Here is a 10,542-nt window from a genome sequence, read left to right on the forward strand (position 1 = left end):
GCAGATTTTCGAGTTTAGGGACAATGGAGTTTTTGATCATGAAGCCGACACCTGAGAGATGTTTTTCGGTTCTGGGCTTACCTGACCAGAAGAGTGTGTAACCGGCACCATGTTCTCTGAGGCTGCCTTCCTCGTGAAGGCGAACTTCACTGAGAGCAGCAATGTCGATGTTGAGACGACCCAGTTCATGGGCAATTAGGGCAGAACGTCGCTCAGGACGACCACTATTGGCAGAATCGAGCATGGTTCTGATGTTCCAACATGCTAGATTTAATTTGAGTACACCTTTGGAGGCAGGTGCATGCCTTTGACTTTTGCTCTTTGTGCGACCGCATTGGAAGAAGATGCCCGTCGGTCTGCGGTTAACCAACCGGGTGAAGGTGGAGATGAGCTTTGTTTAGGCCACCTTTTCTAGGCCCCTCTCCGAGTGGAGCAAGCAGTGCTGTCCTTGAAAAGGCTGCTTGGTCGTTCAGGGTGCTGCCCCAAGAGACTCTCATCTCCGTCAGTCTCAAATGACCAATATCCTGAACCGCCTGTATGCAGGGTTGAGTCTGCGGCTCCCAGTGCATCTTTCACCTACCGTTTCGACCCTCGCCCGTCGCTACAGGACTTTTTGCATGTGGGTAAAGCCTTCAAGCCTGCGCAATGGATTTTTTAGGTGAGATGCAGTATGCGCGGAACTGAACCCACCCTTTAATCCTGAGGTTCATCTGCCAGGGCCGAGCAAGCTTGGACGGTGGCAGCGAGGTCCTCAGGACGTAGGTTTGATTAGAGTGACCTTCTCTGAGATGGATGGCCTTCCAGGGCTAAGCGAGCTCCATCTGCCCGGGACTAATTAAAATAGTAATGAAGAATACTACATTTAGCAATTTCTGACTTAGGGCATTTGAGAAAAATTTAATGTACTTGGACTCTGTAAATTACTTCTAAATCGTAGAAGATTGTGTAGTGCAAGGTATGTTTAGTAAGCTGAACAAAATTCAAGTATTTAAGTCTGAAAATGTCTAAAAATAAAATGCTTCTTCACTGGAGTAAGAGATTTTATTTTGGAATAGTATCTCTAAACTAATAAATCTATCACTAACTGACCAACACTATTTCTCTAAGAGTGAGAGAAGTTTAAGGATAGCATATTTTAAGTAGAAGGCAAAAAGAAAATGGCAGATATGTTTTGGGTGAAGAATACTATAAATGGATACATAAAGCCTTCACCCATGTTTCTAATCACTGGCTATTAAAACTAAATGTATTTTAATTTGTTATTTTCATCTTTGCTAATCTCCAATAATACTCCTCACTTGAAAAATGCCATTTTAGTTTTCTCAGTTTACCAGTTCTCTTTTACTACACTGTGATGTTTGATTTGGGAACACTTCAAATTTTTTTGGATGGGTTTCCACTGGAGGTTTTTCTAAATTAAATAGTCACAATAGGCAGTGCCTGTTTTTATTAAGTCTGTGCTTTGTAACTGCTGAATTTATCTCTTCTCGAGAGACAACTAGGTTTGCATCTTTGTTGTATTAGAGAAGACAAGGTACTTGTTAAAGATTTACATGCGCAACAAAACATGCTTGCAGGGAAGTCTGCTCCAAAGCCAGCAATAATGGCCTCTGAAATGGAGGTTTAAAATTCAGCCATAGCATAGCATAGCATTACCGAGGTCCGAGTTCATAAGCAGGTCTGCCCTAGGTAGATCAGAGAGTTGATGAAGAATGTCTCATCACACTTCTAGGTTTCTATAACTTAGATTAAACTCATGTATATGTTACTTTGTAAAACAAGGCTCCTAACTTCTACTGATCTGTAAGACCTAAGTGAATCCTACTATGCTGTGTTTGTCTATGTGAGACTATTGTGAACTTGTCCAGAAGCTGATGAGGGATTTTGCACACTATTTGCATAGATCCTGCAAGCATGTAGGCAGCTGCAGATTCTGTCCCATGCTAACATGGCAGAACTGTTCAGTCATGTTGTTGTGGTTTAACTCCAGCCAGCAGCCAAGCCCCATGGAGCTGCTTGCTCTCTTCCCCACCAGTAGGATCTGGGAGAGAATCATAAGGCTAGAAGCTAGAAAACTTGTGAGTTGATATAAAAATAGTTTAATAGGGAAAGCAAGAGCTGTGCACACAAGCTAAGCAAAACAAGGAACTGATTCGCAGCTTCCCATGGGCAGGCAGGTGTTCAGCCATCTCCAGGAGAGCAGGGCCCCATCACAAGTAATGCTGACCTGGGAAGGCAAACACCATCACTTCAAACACCCACCTCTTTTTCCTTATTCCCCACACTTTATATACTGAGCATGATGTCATATGGTCTGGAATATCCCTTTGGTCAGTTTGGGTCACATATCCTGCCTGTCTCTCCTCCCAACCTTCCATGCACCCCCAGCTTCCTTGCCAGTGTGGCATTACAGAAAGCAGAAAAGTCCTTGGCTCTGTGTAAGCCCTGCTCAGCAATAACAAAAACATCTCTATATTGTCAACCCTTTGTTCAGCACAAATCCAAAACACAGCCCCATACCAACCACTGTGAAGAAAATTAACTCTACCCCAGCCAAAACCAGGACAAACATTCATTCTTAAATGAACAGTAAGCATTTCCAACCTGTGACTTCTCTCTTTTTGCAGTGTTGCTTTGGCTTCAGAGCCAAATGTTCAATATTGGTTCAGTTAACTTCTGTGATGCAGAAGATCAGAAAGAAACACAAATAGGGCAGCATTCTATATTTTTTCCCAAAAATTATGTCTTTGTACTTCAGTAATTCCAAAAGGAATTATAAACAGCTGAAACAAAAATGGCTGCATCCAAACTACATTATGTGATTATGGCAAAACAGCTTGTGTCTCTGAGAAAACGCATCCTTTAAATACAATGTCTGGATTTTTACAGGATTCTGCTTGATGCAAGACCTCTTCTTAGAAAAGAGCTTTCAGAGAAAAAGCTTATTTATAAATATGTGGGGGTGTATATATGTAGTTTGGAAAGGAAATGGGCTATGTTTCCTAACTATGATGAAACGGCTGTCTTTTTTGTTTATGCTGCAACAATCTGAATTACTGCATTTACTGAGGAAATTCCCTATTGTGTTTTACGCTATCCCTATTGTGTTTTAGGCTATCCCTATAACAACTCTTGGTCCTTTCCCACTTGTTTATTAAGTTTCAAAGGAATGTGGCCAAGGCTTACTTAGGATCACATAGTTCTTCAGATGTATTGACACTAAGAGTACTTTGCTGATATAGAAACCCTGATATTAACCATCAGTGAAGTACATCCACTGAAAATGAAGCTATGCCAGCACAGCTCTGCTTGCTAGCAAGATAGTTCCACAAGTTACATGGTCGTACAAATGGAATAAAGAACCCTGGTAAAAGTCAATGTAACTGCATACATACATGGTGTTTTATTAGCATCTTTAAGGGGTCACACACCATACTGAGGTGGTCATGTTAGAAGAAATCTGTATTAGGTTTAGCCAAAGAGAACACTGAAATAAGTTCTTACTGGTATTTTTAATTGACAAACATAGGTTAGGAAGACATCTCCAAAAAGGACAAAAATTAAGTTTGTAAGAACATTTACTCTTCTCGAAGATATTAGAAGTTATAGTTTCTGAAGGATTTGGGCAGAAAGCTTATGAGGACATGCTAAGGCTGGGATTCTTTTCAGGAACAGGGAATAAGAAAGGAACAGGTCTAGAATCGAATACTTAAGTGCTCTGTCCTCCTTATTGCTTCAAACAGAAAAACAGTGTGCTTCCTCACTTTGTTAGCTGTCAGATTATCTATTATATTTGTATCTTACTGAATTCAGTTGTGGATAATTTATGTATAAGATTTATGTAAAAATAAATATGTATTTATTCAAAATCTGTGAGGGCACACATCCATTTTTTTCCCATTTCACCCCCAGTAACATTACCATCCAGCAGCAGACCTTTATACAACCAAGGCCACTGTATCTGAACAGATCCACAAGGACCTGTGTGCAATTCATGACAGGACTTGAGTTCAACGCATAAGTAGTTATTACTACATTGTTTTGTCTAAGACACTAGCACTAATATCAGCATTAATCCAGCATTACCTAATCTTAAAAGGCCTCACGCTAGTGGAAGAAACTCCTTTTTCTTTCCCCAGAAGCATGGAATATTTAAAGTTTCAGAGAATCATTGAGCTAAGGTCATGAACGCAGTTGAGAAGAATTACACTGCAAAGTAATGTGAAAAGGAAATGCAAGAAAGTGCATGCAGCAGACTGAGAAAGGGACCAGATTGCAGAGGAATATGTACTGGAGAGTAGGCAGGGAGAGAAAAAATAAGACATGTAAATTAGGAATGTGAAATAAGGAATAGCAAAGCAGATGCTATCAAAAATAAATCGTACTGTGACCAAAATCAGTTAAATACAATTAAGCATGGATGAAAGTATTTAGTCTTTTCTAGTGTTATTCTTCTGTGTAAACAGTTGCTGGAGCACTAAGAATGATACATACTTAATGAAAACAGGTGAAGGGTAAGATTTATTCTGTAAAACTCATGGACCTTATAATGATGATGAAAATTAGTAACTAAGAACTCTTTTGTTCAGTGTTCAAAACCAGATATGGTGTAATTTCCAAAATGACTTGATATGGCACATAGTCTAGTAAACAGGATTTAATTACTCTAATCCTAGTTCTGGAAAAGAAGGGCCACATAAAAAGCAAATGGTATGATGCTTCTGAGTTCTACTTGATGGAGAAGCCAGATCCCTGTGGTCTGTGCTGTGTTCCTTCTAGATTACAGCTTCCAAAAGGCAGTCCTAGCTCAAGTAAGCATTATGAATGGAAGCCAATGTAGGTCATGGCTGTGATTCATATTAGTACTGCAAACTACCAAGATGCAAAGTAGATCTCTTGATGAGCTGATTTAAGGCCCAGTGCTGCAGAGGTTTAGATTTCACATACAGTGTATCACTGAGATAACTGTGAAAGAGGTGGACCAGCTCCTACTCTCATACCTGCAGACTTGTGTTGCTGTATAAGGCAATCGTGTCTCTATACTGAGTGGGTTCCATTCATCAAACCATACCAAACCACCAAACCACCCAACCAGAAGAAAACCCATCAAAAATTATGAGATTTCACCTTGTAACCATGTGATCACTTCGATATGATGCAAAGGTAGCCGCAGTAACCTGCAGCAGGGATGTCTTGGGGAAAACTGGACCATCCCAATCATCAACGTGCAAAGCTGATAAGGAGCTCCACCCTTCAACACAGAATTACACATAAATAAGTTCTGAAATAAGTTCTGCACCATTTTTGTGTACAGCCTACAAGAGAAAAAAAAAAGGACTTATTTAAAACATTTAGTTTTTAGCAAACATATGGATAAGCAGTCACCGGTGTTTTTTTCCTGATCATTTTACTTTAAAAGAGTGTAGAAAAGACTTTTGTTTATTATTATGTTCTGTCATACTTGTTCAACTCGTTAAAACTTTATTTTCTTGAAAAAAAGCAAAAGTAATTTTCCTCAGAGATAATAACTGTCAAGTATAATACTATATCTATTAGATGCAAGCCCCTCAAAGTCCATATACTTCTCCTCCATCATATTCCCCACTCTAACAGCAATATTGTGAGATAGTCCTAACCAAGTCAATCAACTAACACACCCCTTTCTCAGAAGAAAACAGGTACAGCTCATTAATTAAACTCACATTTAAAGAACTGATATGCTGCCATCTAATGCTTACTGAATGCACAACATACAGAGAAATTCTACTCTTTTCAGTAGTCCTGGGTATCCATCATCGGCCTATTGCAAACCAACAGTAAAATCACCAATTTGCCTATAGTCATGCACATAGGGAGCTTACCTAAGAACAGTAATTGGAAGCAATTTACACTGTGAAAAGTGACACTATGCTGAAGGAATCAATCTGAATATATACTGTTTCATATGCATATAAACAAGACAGGAGGAACAGTATTTGTAGAGTCTACAGCGCTTGAGGAGGTATTCAGTGAAAATGAAAAATGCTGTACACTGGGAAAAAGCAAGCGGGATATAGCTCACACATTATACAGATTCTTTTGTTGCAAAGAGGCAATGAAATCAAAGATATTAAAATATTAACATGTTATATTCAGGGAGGCATAAAAATAACAATCACATAGGTTTAGTTACTAATAATTTTGCAGAGAGGTTGTTCATGGAAAGTGACAAGCATATCATGCTGCTTTTCCAGAAATGAGTAAATCTTCATTTGGAATAACCTTTTTTGTGTGTGTAAGAAAGACTAGAAGGTGTTGCAAACTCATTGTAAATATTAAGAAAAGAGCTCAGGATCAGTACATGGAACTATTCTGAATGTCTATTAAAACTGGACTCATATTAAATTGAAAAAAAAAATGAAGGGGAAATTTAAGTCAAAGATAAAGATGTGAACATTTTAGTCCAAAGATTCTGCTTTGGACAAGCAGATGCTCATAGAATGAGTAGTTTGTTATGGTGTTCCTGGAGTACAATTTTCACTGGAATCAAGGAAATTCTCTTGCTAGTTTTTCTATTCAAAAGAACACTGTGATCCACACTAATATACTGGGGTAATAAAATTAGGTAAACTCAGAACCTTAAATATTCAAAAGAATATTTGTCGGAATGGTAATATTTTACTATACAGCTCAAAAAGTTAGTTTACACAAACTAGTTCTTGAGAAGTTCATTTTAAGACTTTCAGACAAAATAACCATAAAATTGAGAAAAAAAACTGTGGGGGAAAAAATCCCGAATTGTTCTTTGAAATTTCATCTTCTGTCTTTATTTCAATTTTATCAGTAGTTTTTTAGAGATAATTATCTCAAATATTTCTCTTTTTTCATTAAAATTACCCTAGAAAGTATATAATCTAAACTCCAATATTTTCAGAAAAAGCTCTGCATTTCCCTTTATTTAGTTCAAATAAATACTTGTCATATTGTGACAGCTTTATAAAACAAAAAAACCCAGAAACGTGAAAAGTCAGAAGAAAGTAAAAAGAATTATTCTGCAGAGGCAGTACTTTTCGTCCTGAAAATTAAGCATTTGCTTAAGCCCTAAACCATTTAAAATACTCAAATTCATCTTTAGCACAAAGTATATAAGATACATTGTGATACTTATTTCCAAATTTTATATTTGTAATGTATATTTCTGAAAATAAATAGGAAACTGACAAGTTGTATCCCTTCTTTAACCTCAATTTATGTGCTTTTTAATATATCTGGAAAATCAGTAAAATTTAAAAAAGCAATCCAGAGTGCCCATTCTGTTTTTCACAATTCTTCCATTCACTATTATGTTATGCCCTTTGTCTCACCTGCATAAAGTAGTCCACTCTCTCTCTCTCCAGCTGTATTAGGTACCTGTTTTCATCAGTCCTATCTCCAATACATCATTACGGACACACAGGACATTTTGCTAAATGATTTGTACTAATAGATTAGCTGAATTAACCAACGGCCACACTAAGCCTCTAGCATTCAAATTTATATATAACTGGTGAAAGAGTGAAAGAGTTTTTATCAATACCAGTGTTATGCTTTTCTCTTTTTAACAGCTTGCCTTTAAAGGCTACAGAATTTTTAATGGGCATATTACTTATGAAGCCAAAGCTGCATAGCAAGTGGCAGATTTTGACTACATGATTACCATACCTAAATAGCCCCATGCTGTTCAACACAAAAAGCTTACTCTTGCATGATGTGAAAATCTGAAACTATACATGGAGAGAAAGTTTCCTTTATAATAAATGTATTCAGCAGTGAACTGTTTTTTTAAGCTTCATAGGATTTTAAAAACAGAAGCTTGAAATAAAATGAACGCTTCTGAAGTGTCTGTAATCTGAGGCTAGCATATAGAATGCACTTACTGCAGTATGACTTTCAGGACTATTACAACCAATTCATGCAAATAAAATTGTCTACTGTTATTTTTACCTTTTCACTTCCCATTTGTATTTTTAGTAATGCTGGGATCTGTCACAACCCCATTTTCTCAGAGCAGAGACTGTATTCTTTACAAAAAGCTGAGTACAGTTTAAGTACTACTTGTAATATGAATAAGAAATAGTAATAATAATTATATCTTACAATTGAATGTGAAAAAGTTTGTGAGCCCAATCCTGTTTCCATCCATGCCAAATTTTAAATAAAATGAAGAGGAAGAAAAGTAGATATTAGGTCTCTTTGTGAGAATACAATTGTGAAAGTTAGTCCCCAAATATTGTAATTATTACTGATATGTAAATGGTAATGCCTAAGTATAGGGTTTAATCATGGGTATCTAAGCTACATGAGCTTTCCTTAAGAGCAACGAGCAAGTAAGGACATCATAGCATAGCATTGTTGGGCCATATCAGATCTTTTTACCTTACCCTTACCCTTCATCGTTACTGATGGGATTGCAGTGGAAATAATTTAAGAACAGGCCATATCTTGATTTGTTTTAGATTCCCCAGCAGTGGATCATCCCTTGGGAGCAGACTTTCAAGTCCCAGGCACTAGAATGACAGTGCCTGCAAAATTGGACAGGAGCTGGAACAGGAATTGAGCAGAAGAAAATCTTACTTCATTAAAACCTTACTTACATCATTAAAGCATCTCTCAATAAAAATTACCTGTGAATTTAGTAATTAAAACAATATATCAAAACCAAAACAAAGACTGGATGATCTAGTAAGAACAAGAGTAGGCTACTACTATAAAGATTACATACATATTTTAGATAAACCAGTTGAAACAGGCAGTTACATACTTCTAAATATGCTAACTGGTGTTCTATACAGTAAATAATATTTAAACTTGTAATTTTTCCCCCAACCATGCTCTTCAGTAATCCATTGAAAACTCTTCATTTTCCATTCAGTAGAAACAATGTTTACCGTTATATATAAAATTATACATATTCAAACGAGTGCTAATAAATGTAAACTTACTGTGACTTTAGGATTCTAAAATTATACTTAGAAGAATTTACTCTTTTGAATTTATCCTAAACACTGGTCTAATGGCATGTCTCACACACACTCCATGTATGCATGCAAAACATTGAATAGAGGTGTTTTTTATGTATACTGCACTTTGCAGTAATGGATTATACATTAGACCAAATTTCTGAAGCTCTGAATAAACAGACATTATTACAAAATTATCTTTGAACAAGCACAGAGAAATGGCAACTACTTAGCAGCAATTGTGTTAACTTTTTAAGTAGTACACTGCTGATACAATGCATTGCATATCTGAAGAAACAGGCTAAAACCAAGATTACAACTAGCATATAGTATTTTATGGAGACAGGCAGCAGGACGAGGAGTACTTCCTCAACTTAAATTATTATGCTAATAAAAAACCGTAGTTACTCGAACTTGTGTATCCAAGTGATGAAACAAGTCCCTGGTTCTTAACACTTTGAACAACTGTTCTAAATTGCTTCATTTTTTTAATCTTTTTCCCCTCTACTGTTTCCCCTCAAATATCATTCTTGACAAATTCAGAACCCAAACCCCTCCAATTAAAAAATAAAAAACACGTGTGCATTCCTAAGTATGCATGTAAGCAAGCCAACAAAATGTGACAAGAGAAATAAATGTGTTGGTGGTCATAAATGAAAACAATAGCAGCTAAACAACATAAGATGATACATGACTTTTTGTGAAAGATTTTTTTTTTGGTTGCTTTTTTTATTTGTTTCTTTAAAAATATAATGCTATTTTAATTATTTTAAAAATAAATGGCTATAAAATATTTTTAATCAATATAAATGTATTTGTATTTTAAAAAATATTCTTACAACTGTCAGTAGTTGGCACTGTTATTAGCTTCTTGGCTGTGGGACTAGGCACAACACACTGCACACTAGCATTTCTGGTTATTCCAGAACAGAAATGTTAACCAGGACACAGACATTCTTGCTCCTTGCAAAACAAGCATGCTTTTCAAGCTCAGCAAAAGCTCAGGCAAAGGTCCTGTGCAAATAAGTTGTATAGTTATACAAAGGAAAGGGAAATTTTGGTGGCCACACAGCATCTTCATAAAAATTGCACAATCAAGTTGCAGACTGATCTGTCGAACCCTTAATCTTTGATGGTTATTAGATCTGTGTAGGTGTCAAGCACACCTGCTAAGCTACCTACTTGGCAAGACAGAACACCTTAAAAAAGTAATGCTGATTACTTGAACAGCAACCAGTGAATTGAGGCCTCATTTCACTGCCACTGAAAACTTTTGTCCCCTGTTTGCTGATCAGTAGTACTTGTGTTCTTGTCAGGAAGGAAAGAAAGAGGCAGCGCAATAAGGAAGAGGAAAAAGGAACATTTAGGCTAAGAAACTGGAACAGAGCATGCTCTTATCACAGGAGCTAGACTTTACCTTACTGAAACCAGCAAGTTTAAGGCTTGTTTTTCATAGTTGTCCAGTTTGTTTAATGTGTGTATCTGTGTAAAACAAGAACAAATGAATGAAATTGATGAACGTAAATGCTCTGGGTGGGAGCTTTCAGTTGGGTATTTTTTCTAC

The sequence above is a fragment of the Neopelma chrysocephalum genome, unplaced genomic scaffold (genome assembly GCF_003984885.1).
Source record: "Neopelma chrysocephalum unplaced genomic scaffold, ASM398488v2 Primary Assembly neopelma1_42, whole genome shotgun sequence".
NCBI classification, from domain to species: domain Eukaryota; kingdom Metazoa; phylum Chordata; class Aves; order Passeriformes; family Pipridae; genus Neopelma; species Neopelma chrysocephalum.